At 41.7% G+C, this 16,079-nt stretch overlaps 1 long non-coding RNA gene across 1 annotated transcript; it reads right to left on the reverse strand.

Annotated features, from left to right (window-relative positions):
- Positions 1-684: 684 nt before the first annotated feature.
- Positions 685-3,478, reverse strand: LOC102387962. The gene is made up of 3 exons (XR_324720.1): positions 3,337-3,478; positions 1,544-1,704; positions 685-746 (listed from the first exon to the last, which is right to left on the reverse strand). It is a non-coding gene; the product is annotated as an uncharacterized LOC102387962 (long non-coding RNA).
- Between the last annotated feature and the right edge of the window lie 12,601 nt (positions 3,479-16,079).

Raw genomic sequence — 16,079 nt, forward strand, 5'->3', positions numbered from 1 at the left:
TGGAGAAGAGACCTAGCAATATTATTGACATGAGTATTAATACTAATAGGAAATCCATATATGCAATTAGATTGGACTGTTTCCTCCCTTTAACTTTTCATATACTCTCAGCTTCAATCCTGAAACACTGTTATAAATTTATCCATACAGAAGTTACAGAATCATAGCCTTAGAATGTTGCATCTTTGGAGCTCAGAATACATTTTACCTGTATAATGAACCTTGTCTTAAACTGTAACAAAGGTCATAAAGCCACCAAAATCAGGCTTGATTTGGGGGGTTATAGTGTGTCATGCTTAGATATTTCTACATGGAACGCTAACTGTGCAGTAGCCCAATAACACTGTAGTAGTGTGTCACAGGACAAACTGTGCTAATACACTACTGCACAATATTATTATTGCTATTGCGCAGTAGCATCACTAAAAAGTCATTTTCTGGTGCTACCGTGCAGTAACTTTGGTTACTGCCCATTTATTTAGTACTTGATTATACTAGTACTAAATTAAATGTTCAGTACCCACTGGACATTAATAAATGTGTAGATACATCTTGAGAGTATGCAGTCAGCCACAGAGATAACACAACTTCCAATGTTTATTGGGTCGAGGCAGCAATCCCAACAAATTGTAGTTTACCTTTCAAAGAAAAAAAAAAAAAAAAAAAAAAACCCTTTATCAAGGGGATCCATTCTCAGGAGACAAACAGCTGGAAGGCATCTCATACGAGACTGATATTTTTCAGATCTGGAATAAAATAAGAGACAGTTTATATCTGTCTTAAATAACTGATAACTAAAGAAATTGGATTGATGGTCTCTCAGTCTTGTTAAAAATTAATTTTAGGCAGCTCCTGGAACTCTTAGCCCCTCACACATTAACACCTGAAACTAGTTTTAAGCACTCTTTAGGTGGCTTAAAGCTATGCCATTTGAATCTAGGTTTATCACTGATCCATGTTATGCAGCTCATGTTACACTAATTTGTAGTCATACTAGGCTACATATTAGTTTAAACATCCCATCCACCCCCTCCCTCTGCCATCTTGGATTTGGCCCACTGTCTATCCTCACCCCCTCCAGCACCTCAGAGCCCACTTACTGGCCCTTCTGCATCCTCCCCTCCCCTCCCTCACTTAGGTGTGGTTGTCCACACTGTCTGTTCCAGGGAAGCAGACAAGGAAAGATTAACCTGCCTGCCTGGCCACTTCCACCACCACTTCTGCTCTTTGGGTTGGACTCAACTTAGAGAAAAGCACCAGCCCAGCAGCAGAAGCATGGGTTGGAGAAGCAGGTTAACCTGTCACTTCCTGCTCTCTTCTACTACAGTGTTATTAGGCTACTGCACAGTTAGCATTCCATGTAGAAATATCTACACATACTACAATACTACATTTCTCTCCCAAGACAGACAGTATAGGCAGCCACAAGTATGTGGGGGGAGGGGGTCGAGAGGCAGGAGTGGAGTGTTGGGGCCAGAGGGGAACCAGGGAAGAACTAGGAAGTAAGGTGTCAGGGGGAAGCCGAGGGGGAACAAAATCTTACCTTTCAGTCCTACAGGCTCCTCCTGGCCTGAACATTTGACTGCTCCAAGCTCAAGCTAGCACTAAGTTTAGCTCAGGCAGCTCAAAGTGTAATGCATAACAAGGCCCTTCGATGTAATTGTAAATCAGTGGCATCACTTGGCATGACTGAGAAATGCGAATCTAGGAAAGGATGTTTTCTTCAATAAATATACATATTATTGAAGGACTCAGTAGAAAAATTAAGATAAGTCTCTCTCTTCATTAGGGGGATAGGTCTAGAAAGTCATAACCTTAGAGTGATCTACACACTCACTTTACATAAATTGTGTGTGGTGGTGTGGGAAGTCCCCAACCAGCCACAGTGCTTGTCTCCGACTGCCTCTGGGCACAACACCCACCTCTCACCTGCAACACCTTGCTGTTAAGTAATTAGTTGTTAATTAGGCAGTAGGCTGCCCTTTGGGGGCCTTTATGTCTAGGGCCAAAAGTACATGCTTCTGCCATCCTTTAATATGTCCCATGCCTCTCAGATGTTTCTAACAGCTGTGCTCTGCTGTTAGAGCCAGCCTGAGGCCAGGCCCAACTCAGCACAGTGCTAGGCCTCTCACATTCTGCCCTATTATAAGCTACACTCATACCGCCTCCCTCTCACTGAGGCCCCCCTCAGTCCACTGGCTCTCACCTGGTCTCTTTCATACTGCCCTTCCTGGGCTTCACTCATACCGCCCTTCCTTTCCCTGGGGCCACACTCACCCTGCCCTACTCCAGGGGTTCTTAGGCTTGATTCCCTTCACTCCCCGGCCAGCAAGTGCACAGATTTTTGGGCATCTCCTGCTCCCCTCAACTGAACGAACGCTAGGCGGTATGCAGAACACTGGTCCGACTCAGCCTCTGGTCTCTTGCCAGGTCACTCACCCAGCTGCTCTCAGTCAAGGGGATCTTGACTCACCCTTTTGTTTCCCTGTGGCTGCTCCTCTGCCACACCTCCCAATCGGCCTCTGGGCCACCTGTGGCCTGAAGTGCCTGAAGCTTACCTGGACTTAACTTGGACCCCATGCTAGCAGGACCTACCCTCAAGCCCCCTGCTCACAGGGACCCAACTCACACCCCTTATTCACAGGGTCTTATCTCATGCCCCCATGTTGACAGGGCCTCACAATTACCATTCTCTACCCGCCCCTCCCTCCAGGGCCTCACAATGGCCACTCTCTTGCAAGCCTTCAGGTGCCATTCTGCATCTCTGCTTCCACTGAGGCACATAATCTGCCCCCTATTCTGGGGCCTGGGGTCAAACACCCCTATAGGCTTAGGCACCACTCATTGGCATGCCTGGCCTACAACTCTCAGTCTCTGGGATCTTGCACCCCACACAGGCTCAGGTGGCTGCAGCTGTGCCTGGCCCCACTATCCACTCCCTGGGGTCTTCATCTCTCACAGACTCAGGTGGCTGCATCCATGCGTGGCCCTACTACCCACTCCTTGGGTTCTTGCACCCCACATGGGCTCATGTGGCTACAGCTATGCCTGGCCCCACTACCCACTCTTTGGGCTCTTGCACCCCACAAAGTTCAGGCGCATGAGCCCTCTACTGCCTCTGGTGTTAAATAACCCACGCAAAAATGGAGGCTGGGGTTAAAGCACCCCTTCCTGCCTTTCATCAGGAAGGTAACTGACCTGGTATTTCCTGGGGGCTCCCACACTAGGAACACTGCTAGGATCCCCACTAGGCAACCCTTCCCTGGCAGGGTGCAGTTTCAAGTCATGCCCAGGACCAGGAGCCTCCAAGACATCAACATAAGCTCCTGCCCTTACCTTCTAGTTGTTGCAGTCACAGCAGCTCCACCAGGCAATGTTCCTTCCACAATGTCAGGCAGCAAACTACTGCCTCCAGCTCTCCCAGCCTAGATCTAAAATGGCTACTCATCAGAAATGGGGCATCACCTGCTGCCAGTTCTTAAAGTGGCAGATATCAGATATGCTCTGCCACTCACCTTCCCTCTTAAAGTGGTTTCTGGGGGAGGCTTTTCCCTGCTGTTCCTCAAGCAAGATCCTACACAGCTTGTAACAGCTCCAGAGTGATGAGCACCCCTCTGGTTCTCCACCACTTGGGATAAATACCATTGCAATCTGAGAAGCTGCTTTTAGGAAAGCTCTGTGAGGAGGGATGAGGCAGTTCTGTGGGCAGAGAGAAGTGCTGTATTATAATAATTAATGAAAGCTGAGATCCTTCTTTAGTGTCTATGGTAATGGTCTTATATTCTGATCCTGCAACTTACAGTTGCAATGTTTTGTGATTTTTCTTGTCTATATAATATATCTCACATGTACTTTCTGCTGTTTTATTTACTTTACTGATTGGCTGTGGTGATTTTCAGAGCAATTTTCAACTGCAGGCTTATCTCTTTTGCAGAAGAACACATCTGGAATTTTCTACAAAGCAAAGATAATGAACCATTAGATATCAAAACTTCTGTTGTAACTGCAAGCTCTGGATTGTGTCAAGTGTTACTAAGATTTGTGGGGTAAGAAGTTGTTTCAGAGTAGATCACAGTGGACAGACAGTGAAGAAAACAGTAGAGAAACATTTTCAGTTGAAGGATACCCCAATGGGAAACAACTACAATTCAAGATATTAAATATAAACTAATAATAATGGCTGTTTGTACATGTGATGGTTGTCATGATCCACACGTGATGAAAATGTCATTTATGTCACTGAAGGGCATTACAACTGCACCAATTTTGGGGGTTTTAGATAATTTTGCATTGTTGCAAACTAAACTACATGTGGATGTAGTTTAGTTTGCAATGATGAATTGCAGCTATCAACTTGCCCCCCTGGCCACGGCAAGCAAGCTCTGAATAAAAACACATCAGGCCCTCTCTGCTTCTGCCTTCAGCAGGTGCCTGACAAGGGGCCTGATCCTTTAATTTAATTTAATTTAATTTAATTTAATTTTATTTTTGGTGGAGCATGCCCACCTTTCCTGTGGCCTGGGACTGAGCTGCTGGTGGACCAAGTGGCCTCTGAGCTGCAGGGGGCCCTGGTCCTTCCCCCTGTAGGAGTTGAACCACCTGGGGCCACCCTGGTGGGCTGCTAGTGGACTGGGTGCTACCCCAGCTCAGAGGCAGCTGCTGGCTTGTTACAGCTTTTCCCTGAAACTACTTGCAGGAAGCCTGCCAACTGCTGCTCCCTGGTTGGGCTCTGGGAGTAGTTGGATCAGACTGGATTCTGCCTCTGAGCTGACCCATTAGCAGCCCACCCAGACAGCCCCAGGGGGCACCAATGCTGCAAAGGGAAGGACTGGGGGCTTCTGCTGCTCAGGGGCGACTCAGCCCACCATCAGCTTGCCCTCTGGCCATGGGCAGGCTCCAGCTCTGACCAAAAATTAAAAAAAGGATCAGGCCCCTTGACATAACATCAGAAAAATTGAAATGATGAGTTTCAATTAAAAACCCACCATTTCAATGTAGGGGGCATAGAATAAAACCCTTAGAAGTAAACCCCTGTCACATATACAAGTGCCCAATGATAGCTCATGTGGCTCAATATACCTTTTCTACCTCCATGCTTTTCAGTAAATTGATCTTTTTAAAGAGCATTAATTTCCAATTTTGTTTCATTGGCAGTTTTACTTTACTTTTTCCTTTCAATATTTTGATTATCATTATTTAGAACTTGAAGAACTAAGTTCAAGACCAAGATGTTCAGTAAATTAACATCCGACTGCAGATTTTTAGGGGTGAGGTAAATACTGTTGCCACATTATTTAGGAAAGGTCAACAGATCACCAAGTTTGACATTTAATGTTGAGAGCTGTTTCATTCTCTGTTCTGTCTAGTGAGTCAAATGATGGGCAATCTAAATCACTTCTTCCCAGGTACACATATCAAAGAAGATAAAATTGTTTTGTCTTCAAAAAGTATACTGTGCAATGGTTAACATTTTGCCTATAACTTGCTTCAGGGAGTGCTTGTCGCTCACACCCAGGAAACTCAAAGTAGTTGAGTCATCTGGGTTTTATCTCAGCAGAAAACTAAATTCAGCAAAAATATAAATTGCATATGAGGCTATTTCCCCTGAAATAGCTCTTAATTAAAACTCTGATCTTTTTTGAGATTTACAGTTCATATTGAACTTTACAACTACTCTATGTCAGGTGTAGTTTCTTAATGGACTCCCCCATTTACCAGCCAAAGGAAACCTCTTTTTAAAAGAGATGGAGAGCAAAATTGCTCTGAGTTGCCCTGCAGCCAAGACCTTTGATTTCAAGTTCTGAGTTCATCAGCAAGCACCTGACTCAGACAGAGTAGCATGAAATCAGATATGCTCCATTCTTTTGAATCAGAAAGCTTGAATGTTGTATGTTTTGTACTTTAACAAGAATGTAATATTCTCCTCCAATTATATTAATGCAGACTCAGTTGATGATAAAATAAATGTAAGTTATTAGCAGAAACGTAATTTATTGTATGTATTAATGCAAATGGAAAACAAAACCAGAAATATATACATTCTCCTCCTAAAAGCCACTGTCATTTATGGTTAAGTTTTCCTTCTCCCTCTGACACTTTCCTCCAAGTATTTATAGCATAGTAGTACTGAGCATACCACATAGTTACAGTTAGATTGGTTTCAGCAAGGGACCTACATTATCAGGTCAATGCCTATCACTTATACAGTAATTTGTTTTCACTCTTGATTTCCTCTTTTCCCAAGTTCCTTCTGCCATTTACTTCTGCTCATTTCCCCTGACATACTTCTGCTGCTGATTGAGCAACATGTATGCAACAAAAGTACCATAATGGGGTCAGGTTCAGAGGGAGAGGAAGAGAGGGATCAATCTCTTTAGAAAGTGAGTATCCATTATACCAAGATTTGTTAAAAAAAAAAAAACACAACAAAACTTTAGTTACTGAATTTGCAAAGTATTTAAGATGCTCTTTCATGCAAAGAACAGTTATTTGAATTAGAATATACTTGGTCTAAATCTTGTTAGTCCACTGGGGAAAAAAAAGTTTATAAAATATATATTTTATACCATTACCAGAAAAGTCTTTTTTGCATAATCTAAAAATAAATAATTAAATAATTGCTTTATAAAATGGAGAAAGATCACAGCAAGGATATAAAATGTGTATTGAAATAATACCAAACCAAAGTTTCATTACATTATTTGTTGTAGAAGTTATTCATTTCCTACATCATTTCACATTAGAATCTTCTCTGAGAGAGGCAGATTAATCTCACACTGAAGTCAGTAGGGTTTGTAAAGATATATTTTACTACAGACTTTGACCATATAAAGACCAAGAAATGATGGATGGTATACTGTCAAGGTCACTGATGGCTAGAAAATGTTATTTAGAGGTTTCCTGCTGGGAATTGGCTAGTAGGTAAAGTACATATGCATTAGGATAATCGTCCAGGGCAACAGCAAGGGTTATTCATAGATTTATCCGTGTTAGGGACTGGAAGGGACCTTACAAGATAACTGGGTCCAGCCCCCCTGCACTTGGGCAGGAAAGACTGATGGGGCCAGATGACCCCAGCAAGGTTGGCATCAAGACACTTTTTGAAAATTACTAGGGTGGGTGACTGTACCACCTCTGTGGGGCATCTGTTCCAGACCCTCAGCACTCAAATTATAAAGAAGTTTTTCCTTATGTCCAATCTGAAGCAACCTTCAATCAATTTGTGCCCATTTTTTCTTGTCTTCCCCTGGGGTGCCTTGGTGAACAGATGCTACCCAGGTGCCACCGAGTCCCCTCTGAGGGGACAGATGCGACCAAATCCCCTCTGAGTCTTCTCCAGGCTGAACAGTCCCACTGGCTTTCAGCCTCTCTTCATTAGTTGATTTCTAAAAAGTCTGTTTGTGACCATTTCTTCAAGGCCAACTGTGTCTGACACAGGGAAGCAGCAAGCAGACACACAGGCTGTGTGTAATGAAATTAAAGACATGTACTACACTGTTCCATAACATGAGATAAGGTGGCACTGGGTTACAGTGCCCAATTGCAGGGCTCTTGGGATTTCTGGTTTTGGGGGAACAGACCAAATTAGGAGAAGCCCAGATTTGGATGTGTGTATGTGATAGGCTTGTGAAACCAAGGAATATGCTGGCAGGACAGAATGTGGACAGCATGAGGACCACAGAGAGACCAATCAGCAATAGCCAGAAATGAAGGCTCATCAGGAGGGGATAAGAATACAAAAGAAGGGATTTCAGAGCTGCAAAGTGTCCCTGAGAGCAGAACCCAAGGCCACCATGGACAGAGGGCAACTCACCAGCCCATCTCACCCACCCCACTGGTTGGGGGTAGGGGGACGCTGAGCCTCCAATCTCCAGGCTGCTGATAACTGACATTCAAGAAAGAACCTCAGAGTGAAGCTCTGATACTGGCCAGACATATCTTGACTCTGTGAAGCTCTGGGACTGGTAGACATAGAACTGTTTGCATTATTTTTATCTGCTATTACTGTGTATCAATAAAATCCACATATTATTGAATGGAGAGGTTGTTGTCGGTCTAAAGGTTCGGGTACACCCATAGCAAGATAACTGGGCCACCCAGTGCCAACAGTCATGATGTAAGGCTCATGACATTTAGGTCATATTTAGTAAAGAAGTAATGAAGAGATATACTGCATTTTCAGATTTTAGGTCAGAGTGTTTTATAGCAGAAATTTCCAAAGCGGTGGAAGTGGTAGGTTATAACCTTAATGAGGATTGCTATATGCTGTATCTTTGTAAGTCTCTCTTCAGATGGGAAGCACTGATTGAACCACAGGTGATGGGGAAAGGGAGAAGCAAATGGGGGAAGGGAAGAAGGTAGAGCATTGTATTATTCTTTATCTTTTTGATCTCAGGGGAAAAAGACCCTATTGAAGTCAGTAGCCATTTTGGAACCCATTCACTTAGCATTATGGCACTTGCAGGATACTTTCTTAAGTATGGGCAGACCATGCTTTTTTCTCTGATAGAAGAAAATTTGGTTTACTGTTTATTCAAGAAGTGGCAATTTAGGCAGTTATCTGCTGAAGGAGAGAATGCTGTAGAGAAGTGATTTTTTTCAGTCCCTGAACCTTGTTGGAGCTCCATCTATACAGTTGTGTAGATGTATACATCTATACAGGAACTCTTTGGAGCTCCATCTACATGGACTATGCCTGCCACAAGTGTTAACCCTCAGAGACCAAAAGGACAGGAGAATAAAGTACAAAATGGTTCATTACCAAGCAAGGATACAGTTCTTGATAATGACTTTGAAACATATCTTTCTGAACGGTCCAATCAGAATTGTGTCGATGACTGATCTCTATATGTCCAGTTATTATCCACCATCTATTGGGTTTTCCTATTCTTTCAGTGAAGCACTATGATCTACTGAAGGAGATCCTCGTGTTCCATACCTCACCACCTATTAACAACTCAATAATGAAGATCATCATTGATATAGTGCATCTCTGAGGAACTTAAATGGAATTCAAAGGAATCTATGAAGCTGTCACTCTGCATGTCTATGCAGCTGGACGATGCTAGCTCCAATATCCTCTATCTAATAACTTCCATTTACCCAAACCAAGACTACCAAGAACATGAAACTTCACATGGAAATTTATATAATGATATTTATTTTCTCTATTTGTATATACAATTAAATCTGTGAAAAGTTTAGGGTAAATCAGAGCTAATCTAAATATGCATGACTATTGTAATCTGTTGAGATGTTAAATTCTATTTCTAATCTAAATTTGCATACAAATTTCAAGGTACATGCTACATATGTATTCAAGGACCAGATTAGGATATTGATCAATATACCAGGGCTCTTACAATTCCTGTATATAAGCTATCATTTTCTACAGACCTACAGAGCCTGAATATAGCACGTTTTCTAATCAAGTGATTCTCAGCCAGTTGCCTACAGGCTGTATCTGGCCTAAGAAGCTGCCTCATGTAAGTCACAGGCCTCCCTATGTGAGGTTTGACCTAGAAACTACTATACAAAGCCCAAGCAAAAGTCTCTGTTATGTAACTAACGCCCATCTGCAATGATAAGGAGGAGACAGTCTTAGATAAAGGAGGCTTGAAAACAAAAGTAGAATCAGAGGACTAGGGCAAAGAGCTCATTAAAATACTAAAAATCACGCGCCTAGGTGGGGAGAAAGTATGCTAATGAAACATACATGTATGGAAATGAGATACATAGCTAAAACACAGGTATAGAGACATGCTCAGTAAAGAACTCCTTGCGTCACTCCCTTATAACCAATTAGCAAACAAGAATGCTTATGAAGGTCCAATACTCCTGTATAAAAGATGTTTAGAATTAAGAATCTGGGTGCTTGTTACGTGAAATTATTCCGCTTGCACCTTTTATTGCTAGCAATAAATCTTCTTTATACTTTCACCCCTGGTATCTTTATTGGCCTTTGCATACCGGGCACGATCCCAGACTTGAGCTGGGGCTCAACACCTATGGGTCTAGAAATTTGAGAGCAGGGGGTCAGTGGCAGTGTTAATTGTCATAGCAGAGTCTGGGGCCATGTCAGATAATGCTGAAATTGCTCCCCTGCTGCTAAATCTCTGCACATTAGGAGCCACACAAGCTGGATCACATGACCCCACACATTAGTGCACTGGTTCACACTGGCCAGAATTGATTGGGCTGACGTGCATTGGATCTGATTCATGGATTGAGGCTGGTGCAAAGGATTCATTCATGCCTGGATCCAACTCTATTCATCTGGCCCACAATGCCAAGTAGGCTGAGTACCACAGATTTTAGGCTGGATGATTTCACTGTTTTCTGGTGATCGTCTTGCTCCAACTCTACCTTACTAGGAGATACTTTTACTTCTGGTTACCTTGCTGATTTATAAAATTGTTGTAGCAAAGGTTGCAGCAGATCTTGACAAAATGTTCAATTTCAGCTCACTTCAGCTGTATCATATTGTTTCATTGCTTTGGAACCAAGAATGTCCATAGCTGCCAACAAATATTCTTTTGACTTCCTTTAAGTTTCAGAAAACTACAGTAGTGCTTTCAATTTTAACTCTACTTTAACATTGCTCCATATTAGAAGTATCATGTCCAATTCAGACTTGGATGCTGTCCAAGTACAGACAGTTTTAAAAGGTACCTGCAAGATAATATTTTCCTTGCCTACCTAGTACAGAAATGGTCAGTTTCTACCAAAACAATCTCTCTTCTATGATAAAGGTCAATAAGGAGGAACAGAAGCAAACATTTTACTATTTAGGGGTCATTTCTTTAATGTGTGTGTGTATGTACAAACATGCATGCATGCATGCACACACACACACACACACACACACACAACCACATAGGCACACACATATATACATAGACATAGACACACAATGCTTCTGATCGTTACATAATAAAATAGCATTTCTTATAGCATAAGAAATATGCTTTTATTGTTATTACATTGAAATGTACTTACATAAGTTAAATAACAAAACATACTTTTAAGCTGACTTAGCAGAAATGAATTACAGAATCATAGAAAATTAGGGGTGCCTACACACGTGCTTCAGGGTGGGAGGGCATTTTAATACGAGTGGTTCCTGGACAGCTATTCTAATTAAAATGCTGCAGTGTCACATGTATTAAGCACCCCATATTTAAAAATGACTGCAGGGGAGCTTTAACTAAAGCTAATTTAATGAGTTAGACGTAAAATGCCCATGCAGCCATTTTTAAATGTGGGACACTTAATATACCTGATGGTGAGGCATACTGGAGTGTTCTAATTAGAGCATTTTGGTAGGCTCGATTAATCAAGCCTCTTGCAATGGGTTCTAATTAGAAAGCATCAGAGCATGTGCATAGGCACGTAAGGGTTGGAAAGGACCTCAGAAAGTCATTTAGTCCAACTCCCTGTTCAAACAGGAACATACCCAGCTATACCATCTCAGCCAAGGCTTTTTCTACCTGGGTCTTAAAAACCTCCAAGGATGGATAACCCCTCTGGGTAACCTGTTCCAGTGATTTACTGCCCTCCTAGTGGGAGTTTTTCCTAATATCTAACCTAAACTTCTCATGGCAACTTGAGACCATTGTTCCTTGTTCTGTCATCTTCCACCACTAAGAATAGTCTAGCTCCATCCCGTTTGGAACCATCCATCAGGTAGCTACAGGCTGCTATTAAATCCGCTCTGCTCCACACTAAATAAGTCCAGTGAGCCCAGCCTCTTCTCATAAATCATGTGTCCTAGACTCCTATTCATTTTTGTTGTCCTCTGCTGGACTCTCCAATTTGTCTACATTCTTCTATAATGGGGGGGCCAAAACTAGACATAGTACTCCAGAATTGGCCTGACCAGTGCCAACTAGAAGTGAAAAATCACTTCCCTTGATCTACTGGCAGTGTTCCTATTAATGCAGTCCAGTATGCCGTTAGCTTTCCCCCCAACAAGGGCACAATGTTGGCTCATATTCAACTTACTGTCCACTGTAACTCCCAGGTCTTTTTCTGCAGAGCTGCTGCTTAGCCAGGCAGTCCCCAGACTGCACCATTTAATCAGATTGTTCCATTGTAAGTGCAGGTCCTTTCACTTGTCCTTATTGAACCTCATAAAATATTTTCGGTCCAATCCCCCAATTTGCCATGGCCTCTTTGAAACCTAAATATACCCACCTGCATATTTACCACTCCCCCTAGTTTGGTGTCATATACAAACTTTTTGAGGGTTCACTCCATCCCATCTTCCAAATCACTGATGATGACATTTAACAAAACCAACCCCAGCAGTGACTCTGGGCACTGTACTTGATACTGGCTGCCAAACTGACATTGAGCCATTGATTACTATCCTTTGAGCCTGATGATCCAGCCTGTTTTCTGCCCACCTTACATTCCATTCATCCAAATCATACTTCCTCAGCTTGCTTGCAGGAATGTTGTGGAAAACTGTGTCAAAAACCTTGCTAAAGTTGAGCTATATCATGTCCACTTCTCTCCCTACATCCAAAAAGTCAGTTATCTCACCATAGAAGGCAATTAGGTTGGTCAGATGTGAATTGCCTTTGTTAATTCCAGGGTGACTGTTCCTAAGCAACTTCTCCTCCTCTAAGGGCACCTATACACATGCATCAAGACTGCTCTAATTCACTGTAATTACTTGATTAATCCAGTCTTCTGGAATGTAGTAATTACCATGTTCCAGCAGACTCTAGCATTACATGTATCAGTGTCCCTGCACTAAAAAATGATGGTGGAGCCACTTTAATGAGCTTTAGTTAGAGCACACTTGCTGCCATCTTTCATGCAGGGACACTGATACACATGACATTCTGGGCTCTTTAATTAAAGTGCCCTTCCCCTTCTCCCCCCCCCCCCCCCCCCCTGGGGCAAGAATAAAAATGCCACAATTTAAAAATGCCCCAAGTTATAAGAAATTGATTTCTTGAGGACCTGTTCCATGATTTTTCCAATGACTGAGGTGAGGCTGACAGGTCTATAGTTGCCCAGATTCTCCTTCTTTCCATTCTTAAAGATGGGCACTATATTTGCCCTTTTTCAGTGATCTGGGATCTCACTTAATCACCACAAGTTTTAAAAAATAATGGCCAGTGGCTCTATAATCACATCAGCCAACTGCCTCAGCACCTTCAGGCATATTGCTTCCAGCCCCATGGATTTGTTAGAAATCTATGCAGCTCTTTTTTGGACTAATATTTGACCTTACTTTTAGTATGAATGGCTAGGATGAAATACTGGTACCATATCCAACTCATCCAAAAATCTATCCATTTGTCTTAGATCCATACTTCTTGCAGCACAGTCCCTTACTCCCTGCTACTTAATCAACAAGATGACAGCATTAAAAGGCTGGAATTTGATGTAGATAGTAATAAGGGTTATAAGGCTGCCTATAACAACCAGGAAACTAGCCAGGCAATAGGCAAACATAGCAAAGCTCCAGGCAGAGAAGAAGGGTTTCAGCTCAGCTGAGCCAAATGCAGCTGGGGAGACTAGACTGTTCATTAAATGGATGGGCCATACCTGAAGCTGGTCAGAAGCATGTGACCACAAAGGATGGAGCCTAGGGAGATATCAGTTAAGTTCCAGACCCAGAGTGGGCACTCAGGTCCAGGCTGCACTAGTGGAAGCAACTCCTGCCACAGAGCTAAGAGATGGTAGGAACTATGAGTAGTTCCAGGATGCCCAGTGTTGGAAGATACCAGCTGAACAGTGTAGGAGTTGAGGAGAATATGGATAGAGGCACTCAGTTCCAACTGATGATAGGTTTCATTTTGATTATTGTGGGCTATTAAACACTGGAGGTTCTGGGTTATGGTTACAGGGATGGTGGAGGCTATGGGGTGGGGACCTGGTAAGCACTCCACACTATCAAGGGCTGAGGCCAGAATAGAGCCCTGCCAGGTGTACATCTTGGTTGATAGTGTAGGCCGAAGCTAAGTACTTCTGCGGCAAGGAATAAGCCCTGCAAAGGGTCCCAGTACCTTTATAGAGACTAGGGCTAAGGAGATGGAGATGGTTGAAGCCTACTGATATCGACCTGGGCCTAAGGGGGATGAAGCTACTGGAGGAGCATCAACGTCCCAAGTGATGGCAAATTAACACTGGATCAGAGGATACAGAGAAAGAGGCTGAGGACTGAGAGGGGCAAGGCCCAGATAGATCAGGGGCTGAGGGCTCAGAGGGCCAGGACCAAGAATGATAGAGGAAAATGCTCAAAGTTGTAAGGGCCAAAACCTGAACAAAAGGGGTGAGGGCCTGAGGCACCGGAATTGCTAACTAATGCTCCTAAGACAATTGTTCCCTAAGACATGCGTAAGGCCTGTACAGTCAAGATTGATAGAGAAAGACAAGGGTCAGGATTCCTTTCTTTTGCAAACCTGCTGCTCTTCTCACTATGAAAAATATTTTATATATACAACTATAGAAAATGTATAGGTAATAGGAAAAACATACCATTTTTCTTTTTCTTACTAGAAATCTGGTTTCATCATCACAATAAATTACTTGGCCTTTGGTCTCCTGATTTTTCTACTCAGGAAAAAAATTACTGCTTCATAAAATAGCTCAACACTTCTTGTTGCTATTCTGCTGTTATGGCCTGTTGTGTCCATGAGATTAAGGACTCCCTAAGAAAATATTAACATGATAAATTATAAATGGTATGAAATAGATATGATGATCTATCATGTCAACTAACTTTGGATGATGGAAGTATCATGCAGACATCTATAGGAATTTCATATAATGAGTAATAATGATTCAAATTATATTATAAATTTTCCAAAAAATGACAGAAATTCAGTGGAAACATATCTTACAGGATGTAAAAAATCCAGTGTCCTTTCGTATATTTACTAGGGTAATTGATCTTTGCTTATTGGGCCCTGATATTTTTATTAGACACATGACCAGATTTTCAAAAAGACTGAACACTCAGGAGTTCCCACTGAGAATAATACCTTCTGGGAACTGAATTTTTTTGAAAATCTGGCTCATAATTTTCAGAACTCATCTTTCGTAATTGTTAGGTTATATTTATTCATCTGAAGACCCTTAAATCCTGTGGGCTGCCTGGTATTTGCCCTGAACTCAATATATATTGACTGTATGTTTTCAATCTCTCATGTAGATTATGATTGCTTTATTCTTAGTACTTCTACCTCTGGCAATAAAGACAGTAGGTGAGGACTACACAAAACTATGATATGAAATGCATGAAATATTAATAAAAAGAAAATAATATTTACATAATCTACATATTATAAAAATCAGGGTTCCCAAGAACAACTAATAATACAGAGGAGAGAAAGCTTGGTCCTTACTCTCAGGTACATGTTTGTAATCCATTATGTCCACCAAGGCAAACTGAGGTCTGTATTGAAACAATCCTGCTAGGTTCTTGGTGTGCTTACCTGAGTTGAATAATGTTAAACAAAGCTGCCAGCTCTGCATTTAATCATATTATAGTGTCTGCTTTTGCATCAATATCAATGTTTAATTTTTCAGTAAATAGATTTTTCTTAATTCACTTTGACAAGTTCAGAGGAACATGTAAATAAGTCTAAACTGAAGTAACATATATCTTCTTCTGTTCCCTCAGTATATAAATTCTACTAATTTAGTCACTTTTACTTGCATATAATTTCAGATCCCTTACTCTCCATCTCTCCATTAGACAATACATCTGAAAGTCCACCTATATGGAAGTTTTTTACAAAAAAAAAAAAATGTCAGGGGAAATCTGAAGATGAAAATTGTGTCTTAGGTTACTGAATTTAATTGAGTTTATGTGCCCTCTATTTCACAGAGATTAAAGAAAATCCAAAGTGGACAATGTTAAAAATTGAAGTACATGATGTACGAGCAGATAAAGAAGATACCATTTTTATATTATACTTTTTCCAAGTATAACACCATTTAAAAGCTATTAGAGATGTGAACTATTCTCTTTCCAAAAACTAGGAAAGAGGAAAAAAATAAAGGTTATATATTAGGAAAGTAGTGGTAACATTAAGGTCAATTAAATGAAAGAATAT

Source organism: Alligator sinensis, unplaced genomic scaffold, assembly GCF_000455745.1.
Source record: "Alligator sinensis unplaced genomic scaffold, ASM45574v1 scaffold631_1, whole genome shotgun sequence".
In the NCBI taxonomy this organism is placed as follows: Eukaryota; Metazoa; Chordata; order Crocodylia; family Alligatoridae; genus Alligator; species Alligator sinensis.